Raw genomic sequence first — 10,857 nt, 5'->3', positions numbered from 1 at the left:
CGTCATGATCTGTGTCAAGAAATTAATCTGGCAATAAAACCTCAGACTGTCTTGTTTTCAGTAAAAGTTTTGGCATCCGATTCAGTTCCCCCAGTCCAGTTCTCAACCTTTGCTCCAAGGCCTGAACTGTCAATAGGGAGATGAAGCACTGGGGAAGGATGGGGATAGGGTCAGCTATCCACTGCTGAGATGGCTGTGGAATCACAGCTTGAGACACTCTTTGAAATACAGCTGGTTTATGCACCCATGTCTCTAGCAGGGTTTTATATTTTAGTTTTCTGGGGTGCCAGAAAAATTTGCTTTAACTCAATGGCTATTCCACTCCCCCCAAAAATAATGAAAAGTGCTGATCAGCAAATACTGTCTCCTCCGCCCACTGCCCACAATATGAAATCCATGAAGTAATCCTATTTCACCAAAACACCTGTCTAGTAAGCTAGTTCCTCACAGTATCCAGTTGGCTGACCTTGCCATCAGGTAATCCATCTCTGGTTTTGAGTCCAACTATCCATCCTGTTTAATTTCAAAACACTTGTCTGCTGCCTTACACTTAGTAACTTCTTTTACCCTTATGAGTTAGGTGATACAAGTTGACTTGTGTATTCAGTGTCCTTTTTTTTGCTCATTTTAGTTGTCAGTAGTGTACAAAGCCTTAGAAAATCATGTTTTCATGCTGTCACCTTTTTTGGCTGTTTATACCCAGAAGTCCTATGGTCTGGCTCTTGCTGTCTCCACTGTCAGGAAAGCATCTGTGCTGCCCTCGCCTCCCTCCTCTGTTGGTCCTTCTTGACCAAGTGCCCCTTGAGCTGCTCTTCCAGTGATGTGGTTGTGCTGCATCAAGGAAACAACGTGACTAAAAATAAAGCCTCTCATTTTCCAGATCAGCTTCTCTAGCTGATTCACCATGCACCCTCACAAAAGCAGGCGCTGACACATTTCAGGGGTTGGTGGGCATGGAGGGGTAAGGGCTGCTGAAGCTGTTCTTCCATGGAGGAAATCTCTGCAAGACTTTGTGTGAGGATCTCTGCCCAGGGCATGGCCAAACTGAGTAATGACCTTTTCCTTGTTATTGCCATGGGGGTGTCACTCAGTCGGATCACATCCCCAGCCTGGTTCTCCTCATGGCCACACAAATGTTACCCTAGTTACTTTTTCTAATGATGCTCCAATAAATTCACCTCAGAAAATCAGCCTGCTTCTTCTCTCTTTCAGGTTGCACTTCAAAAGTACAAGGGACTTTATAGCACTAGCTATCTTCCTCTAACAACTTTTCAAAGCCTTCAACTTGGAAAATATCCCTTCTTACACTTAAATATAGAATTTGGAGAACATAGACCTCCCTAGTGAAAAGATTTTTAACAGCACATACATTTTCTTACACAAGACAATTATTCATTTTTCCTGAAAGCTGAAGTAATTTCCCCAAACCTGAAAGATTTTTTATTTTTTTTAATTTTTTTTTTCAGAACCAAAATAAGCTTCTTTTAATTCATGTTCTGTTGAGCATGGAAAACATATTTACCAGTCAAACTGTTCCTCAGGTTGGGTTTTTTTTATGTGGCTAATGTTTTTCTTTTACATATGAAAAGTGACGAAAGTTCCATAGCTGTGTAGCCCTGAGGGGTATTTCTGATATCTGAGTGTGGCAACTTTTCCAGACAGCACTAATAAAGATAGTTACTGTCTATAGTATAATCCCTTTAAAGTGTCTCTCCCTGCTACTGCAGCTGTGAATGATTCCCTTCAGGGAAAAAAAAAAAAAAAAATCCTTTATTATTCTGGTCCTTCACTGCAATCTAAGTATTTGCTTTACAGTGGTGCTGCAGGTTTCTAATCTGAGGCTAATTAAATGCAGACACTTATGAAAACCATGGGTGTGATTTGCAAGGAGCACAACAGTTCTGTGGGGATGTGAAAAATGAAATAATGAAAAACGTTCATTACAGCTAGGGCTGCAAGGCAAAATTCTCTGTAGGTGTCACTCCCCTGAAGTTGGCAGGGTGATGCCGGAGGAGCCTCTGTCCAGGAGGTGTAATTCTTAATGTCAGTGAGCAGGGGCACACCAACAGCAACAGCAGAAGCATGGCTTGCCCGACTTCAGCCCATCATCTTGCAGGGACCCCCAGGAGCTCTGGGGATCCCACCGTGGGGTACGATGCCTAGGGTGGGGAACGGCACTAGCTGTGTGTATCGTGGTCTCAGTTGCGGTAGGTCCCTCTCCCTCATTCAGGCAGGTGTGCTCCTTTCCCACCGCAGTGTGCACGCACCTAGCAGCCCCCAGGCTGCTCCTCTGTGAAGCAGGTGACTGCAAAACACAGGCTTTTTCTTCATTCGTCCCAGATCCCTTTGTCATTAAAGGTGGAAACGGACAGATTTGAGATAAATTAGTGTAAACCACTGCAGATCTTCAGCTACATAGCTGAACCAGTGGTAGTGAAGGAAGAGGTGTTTGTTTTGTCTGCCCTTATTGAGTTAATAGTTACTCTTGGTAAAATCTATTTCTTAAACCAACAAATATATTGGAACAAACTTCCTACTAGTCACTTTAGTCTGAGAGAAAAATTAAATACGAATGTGTTTTAAAATTTATTTCATTTTCTAGCTGAAGAGGATGATGACTACAAAAAGTTGCTTGATTTATCTTCACTCCCTTATCTACTGCGGTAGATGTGAGGGATGGAGAATATTGGAAAGAAAAGGTACTTAAAGGTCACAGCCAACAATACCTTTAGCACTTTACGGTAGTCTGCTGGCACTGAAGGGGTCTTCTTTTCTTTCCTTGTCCTGTGGATGGCAGGCACTGTCATGACATACACAGATGTGCATATAAAGTGCTGGCTGTGAGCAGAACATGGGCAATGGAAACCATTTACTTCAACACCGCACAAGGCAATGCTAAGTGGCTAGCAAACAGGCTCTTTCCTTTTTTTTCTTCTTCTTTTTTTTTTTTTTTTTTTCCTATAGATGTATTAACCGCATGGTTTCAAAATGTTTTTTTCCAAAGTCAAGAGACAGCATTTGGAAAGGAGCCCAGGGAAGCACAATCCTATTCCTGCCTCATACTGCCTCAGACATCTAAATGTAAATACCTCTTCTGGGAGAGGGGAGAGATAGACAAGTTTTCACTTTTGATTTTTATGGTTGAGGACATGTATGATAAACAAGGCATGCCTGGAAAACAAGGTCAGCAATGATAGCAGATTATATAGTGCCTGAAAATTGTATCCACTGTTGTGCAAGTCAGGATGCTCACAACAGCTGAAGCTTGTACTATTAATGCATGGAAAGGGTCATCTGCCAGCATTGTCAACCTTAGAGGTCTCTGGGGAGCTATTTTTTATGTACTATGAACATGGGTGGGCAGGTGGATTGGTGATGATGTTCAGACTGGAGGTGGGAATCTGCCTAAAGACCACAACCATAAGGTCCCCACGCATCATTTGCCCTGCAACTTGCACATACAACACAGGGCTGCCAATGCACAGGGGTTTTAAAGAAGCATTCACTCCTCCAAAAGGTTTAGGGTAATTTTTTTCTTTTGTGTCTTATTGTGCTTATACCCACATGGATGCAGAAATAACCTTTCCTGCATGGGTTTTTTTCAGCATCCTGCTCTTGTCCATTCGTTACTTCTCTTGAGAGAGCTCCAGCTTAGGTAACTAACCCCTTGACGCAAAGCATGTATGGATCCACACAAATAACTTGTAATGTTTAATTAAACTTAACTACAATCAACAGACTTTATCTTTTGACTACTGTGTACCAAGGAAGCTTTATCTGTTGAAAATTAACAGTAAGATTGGCTTGACTTTTAAAGGCACCATATGAGTTTCTCATTAGCCTTATTATAATTTCTGAATCATAAATATGTAAATGATGAGTTTCACACAGGAGATTTAATTCTGTGCTCTTATTTCTGATTAGCTGGAAATACACTCTGGCTCTGTCAGATAATTGGTAACACTGCACACCAATAAGGCATTTCCCTACCCTTCATCAGAAGCAGCTGAAATTAAAGAAGGCAGGAGCTGTTACATTTTTGACAGTTTTGCAACACCAACTTGTTGAAGTTTTAACTCAGCCATTAATATAGTATATGAATTATTAATTCTTTTTTATGTCAGGAATTTAAAAAAGCCCTAAAAACTGAAGATCTGAGCCTGGAGTATAAATGCTCTGGGAGCCAGACTTCTCCTCCCACCCCATTTTTTTCTGATCTACTCTCCAAACAAAACACACACATTTAGGTTGAGTAAAGAGGAGGGAAAGTAGCATTTTCAGGGATCCCAAACACATACTTGTGGGATTATTTAGGGAGAATTATTTCCTTTCTCTCTCTCTTTTTTTTTTTTTTTTTTTTTTTTTTAAATGTTGTCATAGATGTGCCTGGCTAGAAAATAACAGATAAACTGACATAACAAATGGAAGTTTCCAAACAAATGTGAGTGAGGTAGATTGTGCAAAACACTAATGCAAAACAAATTGATACTTACATGAATTTTGTTTTCCTTAACTGAATACAACGGAAGAAGCAGGACCGTATGGAGGAATAGTAATCCATCAACAGTAAACTACCAAAATGCAAATGCACCTCCCCTCATGAATCTTTAGTTTTAATGTTATCCTTTGTAGACTTTATTTCATTGCTTTAGTAACTGATTTTTATATATAAAATAAAAAGCAAACCATAAAAACCAAAGTTCCCTACAGAGCTAAACAAAGTAACTACAAGCAGAGACCAGCTATTTTAATATTTCATGACAGCGTAATATTTGAGACATTTGGTGAATCTCGTACTCTCTTCCAAGTTTGAGAAGAGACCCTTTTTTAGTGAGCATGTGGATATCCCCACACCATTCCGCGTGCCTTTTCCTCACAAGGCCAATTTTAAGTTCCCCTTCTGGCAATTTGAGTTCCAGTTTCTACAAAGCACCTACCACCTCCCCTCCACGTAAGCAGTCTCCTTGGTTCATGAAGGCCAGTCTTCCCCTATGCTGAGACAGTTTCTCCCCTCCAGAGGCAGCTCAGTTTTATCAGCTTCCCAGTCCTGCCTTTATGTTTTCTTTCTCTCTTGATGCTACCTATCCATCCACCCAGGTCTTTCACAATGCAATAGTTAGCTTTGCTGCTTGTCTTCACCACGTTGAATAAAACCACTGCTCAGACTGGAGGGTGCTTGGTCATTCGTAAGAAGCCTTCTGACTGTGAAACCAGTAGAACAGAATCAGGAAAGGTTTTAAGTGTAAAGATCTGGTAACTGTTCACAGAGCATACACAAACTCTGATTCTCAGGCTTTTCATATACCCAGCCTGGGTCAGATGTTCATATTTTCATGTGATCTGTTTAAGGAAGAAGGCATCTGACTAATAATTATTGATTTACTCTTTTTTAATGAGGATTCAACAAGAAGATTTTCTTTGTTCTAGTTTTCCAGAGTGCTTAAATAATTTTTCATCCACCAAATATGAGCTTGCCTACTTGGAAAACCACCAGCAACAAACCATTAAAACCTGTCACATGAAAACAGAGTCACATAAGGAAATATTAAAAAATTGTATTGCCAATTCAGCCTCTAATAAGAAATTTTCATAGTGCATGTCATTTTTTTGATGAGTTTGTGCAATTCCCCATTATTCCTTTATGGGTGAGCCCATGTAAATAGAGGAGGGATTATTATTGTTGTGCTACTAACATCAACCCTTATTTCATTACTATTATTGCAGTGATTATTCATCATCAGCATTATGATGATTTTAATAAGTTTAAAAAGACCATTCTTTCTCTGTTCCTCAGCTTTCTTCTATCGTTATGAGCCTCTTGACATTTGCAATTGCTAGACAGTCGATTTAAAGTCTGAGAGAGATGGAAAAATTCTTTAGTAAATCAGATGAATGCAAGCCTGCGTTTTCTGATTTATAGTCACTCTACAATGTAGTAAAGATTTTGCTTTAATCCATATTCCTTTATTACTTTTTGTTTTTTAGTTTTTGTAAATGTTCTGAAAAGAGAACAAGTAGGCAAACCCTTGGAAGTATCTTTTTTTCCTTTTGGTATGGGCTGTGGAATACGAGTGAGCCTCTTAATTTACAGGCTGTTGTCACAATGTTTCTTAATTTTAGGATCATTCTGTTTAGTGAGACACACAATTGTTCTTTAAATACTTTTAAAAAACAACCTTCTGTGAGGACAGAGGTGACAACCCACGAGTGTCAGCACCGTGTGCAAGGTAAGGTTTAAAAACCACCACTGGGATCCATCCCAGGGAATGTACAAAGCCAGGCTTGGCCCTGGGTTTTGTGTAAGAGCACAGCAGTGGTTGGGATCACACACCCGCAAAGATGAAGCTCAAATACAGCAGCATGAACTATGTGTATGCTGTTACTCAATATATTATGACAGTTTTTTGCAAGTGTACAAAAACAAACACTGATCAAAGCTGAAGTCATGGCACGGACCACACAATCCACACTTAGCTGTCTGATACCAGAGGTGCCGCTGAAAAAAATCGTGCACTAATGTCCCAAGCAGAAAGGTAAGAATTTTCCTCTCTTTCACAGGGGAACACTATTAAGACTCCACCTCTTCACACTTCCAAGGACAAAAATATTCCAGGAAAATGGGTTTTAAGACTTGGTTTAGAAGAGCCATACACAAACTGCAGCTGTCAGGGGCTCTCCCTTGGCATAGAGGCATAATTTAGTCATTGTTTAGATGTTGTTTTGACTGTGGATTGTTAGCCCTTTGTCTTTTAGGAATCTAACTGCAGCTGAATGCAAAGCTAGCTGAGGACAGAATGGTCATACAATTTACACATGCTTGGGGCAGGTGTTAATTGTTGATTTTCAGAAAGGCATGTGAAGGATCACTTATCTTTACATCCATCAGAAAATGAAAACAACAATTAGTTGAAAATTCGAAGGTTGAGAGTTACTGCAGGGCCAGAGGTCTTTGTGTGGTGTGAAAGTGAGTGTCATCCTCAGAAGTTCATGTGAAAGGCACTGGGAAATAGGCTAGATTTTGAGGGGCTGGTTTTACTGAGGAGAACAGACATAGTCACATCAGCAGGATCTGAAGACCACCTGTGTTAGTGAAATCAGTGCTTTCCTTGCTCTGCCCCTGTGTGCTTTACAAAATGCAAATATTTGCTGCAGTAAAGAAGCATACTCATAAATAATCGAGGAAATATTTTAAACACAGAAATGGCAGGGCTGGCCAGGGTCAGCAAGTCTTTTCCCAAGCTACTAGAGGCAACTGCATTTTAATACTTTACATAAAATGATCAGCCATCTTACAAATAATTCCCTTCTGCCCTTCCTGTAGTATCCCTCTGAGAAGGCAGTCCCAGACCTGCACTTCTTTATGGGTTAAAAAATCTTCTTGTTTAAAGTTTAAATTTACTCATGACAGCATATAATGCCATGGCAATTGTGTGTCCACTAATGTCCTTCAGCTCAAATATCTGTTTTCCTTCCTAGGCTGTGTTTGGAATATATATGATTGTTAGAAACCATCATATTGCATCTCAGGCTTTGTTTTGCTAGACACAATCTCCTTCTCACAGGATGGGTTTTCTGTTCCCTGCATCCCTGTGAAGACTGTTTCTGCTTCACTTCTGAGTGTTCCCTTCTTGAAAAGAAATGACCATGAGAGTACTCAGCAAATTGCTCTAATTTTTTTATTCTCTGCTCTGCTGGTCATCAGCTTCCCTGCTCACTAACTGCATGGAATTTTAAGACTCTTGCTTAGGTCAGCTATGCCCCACATTTAGGCCCAGCAGATAATTGCTAATCTGCTGTGATAAAAGACAGAAAATATGCCCCACACCTTCAACAGTCAAGTCACTGTCCTACTTAAAACGTGAAAACTGAAGGAAAAAACAGAAACCATTTCCAGAGAATAAGCCCTGCTAGACCGCAATTATAGAGACAATCTAACAGTTCTAGAAACATCAGAATAAAACTATGTATACCTCTACTCCGGAGAAAGCCTAGGTTGTTTTCTTTGCTGTCCTTTCCCACACCAACTCCTGTTCTGCTGCTTAAGGATACCAATTAAACTCAGACACCAGAGTGAAAAGAGCAGGCGTATTTTACTGGTGATAACTGTGTAATACTGAAAACATGCAGTAAGAAAAGGCAGAGTAGTGCACTTGAAGCAGCAAATAGGAAAAAACAGGGTAATGCATTAAATTATTACCACACCAGAGAGAGAATGGAGATTAATAAAGATCCATCACCACTTGCATACGTTACCACCATCCAGCCCCGCAGTGGCTGGGCAGCCCCGGTCACAGCGAGGGTTTGCAGAGCCTGTCCCGGCAAGGGGGAAATCCTACGCGGTGCCTCCACCCGTAGGTGAGGCTGCCAGAGTCACGGCAAAGGGGCCCAGACTTATAGACCAGAGATCGACAGGCCAGAACAGCTGGCACCTTTGCTTTGAGAGGAAAATTTCTGGTTTCATTCTCCTGTTGGATTCCACCCAAAGCCTGGCCAGGGCTCGGGGGGGAATCCAAGGGAGTTTCTAACAGGGCCAGATACTTGGTTTCTCAGCCCTGAACAGGCTAAACAAGGGAAATTGGATACATTCTCTCCTCACTCCTGATTATATTTTGTCTAAGCTGCATCTTTCACTAGCGAGTTTACATACTTTGTCAATGATTCCGTACTAAGTTAGCAGCTTTGGCTTGGGGCCTGTTGTTCAGGCTTCAGTACTTCAAAGCTTTAGGACTTTTTACATCAGCATAAGTGGGTTGTTATAACTTAGTACAATACCTACTATAGTGCACAATGGTTATCAGTTATCAGTTATCAAATAGGTCTATAGGTCAACTCTGGCTTGGGCCAGTTGTCCAAGCCTTAGCACTTCAACTCCATACACGTTCATATCCCAGATGTTACTCTGCAGAGTTTGTTAGACTGTAATGCTGGCGCTGAATTTGCTAATTGAACTCCCCATGAAGATAAAATGTTTCATCTACCATGTGAGTAGACTGCAACACTTCATACCCAGGCTTATGGGTTCTTCTTACTGTCCAGCATTTCACATCAAAGGCAGTCTTGAGTAAGGTCATGGTTGTGGTCTTGAAAATTAAAAGTGAAGCACCCATCAGAACTCAGGGTTCAGTCAGCTCTGGAAGCAATGGGGAACTAATTCAAGCCAAAAGAAAAGGCAAACAGTGTAGAAGGAAACTCCTGTGTTTATAGGCTACAATAGCAAAGGTTATTGATATATGGGCATTTAAGATTGAGTATAAAGTGTAAAATGAGACTAAGGATTATGATTATTATTCTAGTACAAACCATGTTTTCATGTCATTATATTCCATCTTTTTTACCATTTCTGGTCTTGCAGACTGACTCCTAGGATCAGGTGAACAAGGTCACAGCAACAGCCCACATGTACTAATGATACCAACAAAGACCTTACATATTTTCCTAGCTTTAATTCATTTTGCAGCATGGGAGACTAGGCAAACTCTGTCTGCAAGGCCAATGGTTTTATGCAGCATATTAAAACACCGTGGAGTCCAGCAAGAAAGTCTGGAGGTCTGGACAGGAGATAAGTGCACTTTTTTCTCAGTGGTTTTCAGATCTCACTCATTAACCAACAAGAGTGTGATCTGGGTGACTACAGTGACACTGAAATTACAGCTACAAACTTTCAGTGTGATGTTGCCCTTGAGAAACAAAGAGGTCTCTACTCTAGTTCAGTCTTTTAAGAAGGGTGAAATATGTTTGTAATTTTGAAGCCGGGTTTTCAAATATTGTCAGTTCAGCATGCTCTAAAAAAACAAAGCCTGAGTTTTGTTCAGAAAAACAAGAAGGAAATACTGTCGTTAAAAACTGCCTGCACGTACCAAATGTCTACACAAACATATGGTTACTGAGACGTGTAGGCATGAGCTATGCCTACATAACTGATTACTACATGAGTAAAAATAAAGACATTGATGCAGGTTTTTATAAATAGGAGATTGAGGTTCTAAGCAGCAGACAAATTGGCCTTTCATGCTGTAACAGGAAACATAAGTAATTCAAAGATGCTTGAAATGGAAGTGCCACTGAGGCAGCCCCTTGGTCCCTCTGGAAAAGGCTGGGGACAGGCACAGGCATTTAAGCACAGTTTCAAACAGAAGGAGGACCTGACTGACATCCTACCATGAGAGCTTGCTGTGAAGAAGACTGTTAGTTTTAGCCTCCACGGAGCTGCAGCTTCTGACTTGGCCTCTCTTTGGTGGCCTTATCAGTAGGGTTGATCTTCATAAAATTACATTCTTTTGGCTTGTTTTACGTTTTTTCAATGATTACTCCCCTTACCAGTGCTGGTCTATAACATAATTTATCTCTTCCTCTAGCCTTGTTCTTTAATCTTTATTCAACAAGTATGTGTAGGATCATTTCAGAGAGATAACAATCTAATTTTAGGGAAGAGAGAGAAGCAGAGAGGCAGAGAGAGCAATACATTCACAAGTCAGGTTGAAATGGAAGAGGTTTGCTGATAATCAGGGTGACATTGAAGCCCTGGATCTAGTCTCAAAGTATTATAATGTGGGTTGCCTGTGGTTTCAGAAAAAAGAAGACATTTGCTTTATGTCTGCAGAAGTGAGTTCACGCTAGGATTATTTGTTCCACTATTTTCTATGCAGTTTTCATGCTTTTTTTTTTTTTTTTTTTTTTTTTTTTTTTATGTCTCAGGCATAATTACTCAATGCAGTAAACAAAGCTAACCAATGCAGTAATTCTGTTTTCTGTTACATTTTGTGTAGAATCACAGCCCATCAGGGGATTTTTTTTCCTGACCTTCAGCACACTCACATCTTCCTCTCTTGTTATTCCAAAGAATGAACATCTGTGCAT

Source organism: Athene noctua, chromosome Z (assembly GCF_965140245.1).
Source record: "Athene noctua chromosome Z, bAthNoc1.hap1.1, whole genome shotgun sequence".
In the NCBI taxonomy this organism is placed as follows: Eukaryota; Metazoa; Chordata; class Aves; order Strigiformes; family Strigidae; genus Athene; species Athene noctua.
The sequence above is the reverse complement of the archived record's forward strand: the minus strand, read 5'-3'. Positions refer to the sequence as shown.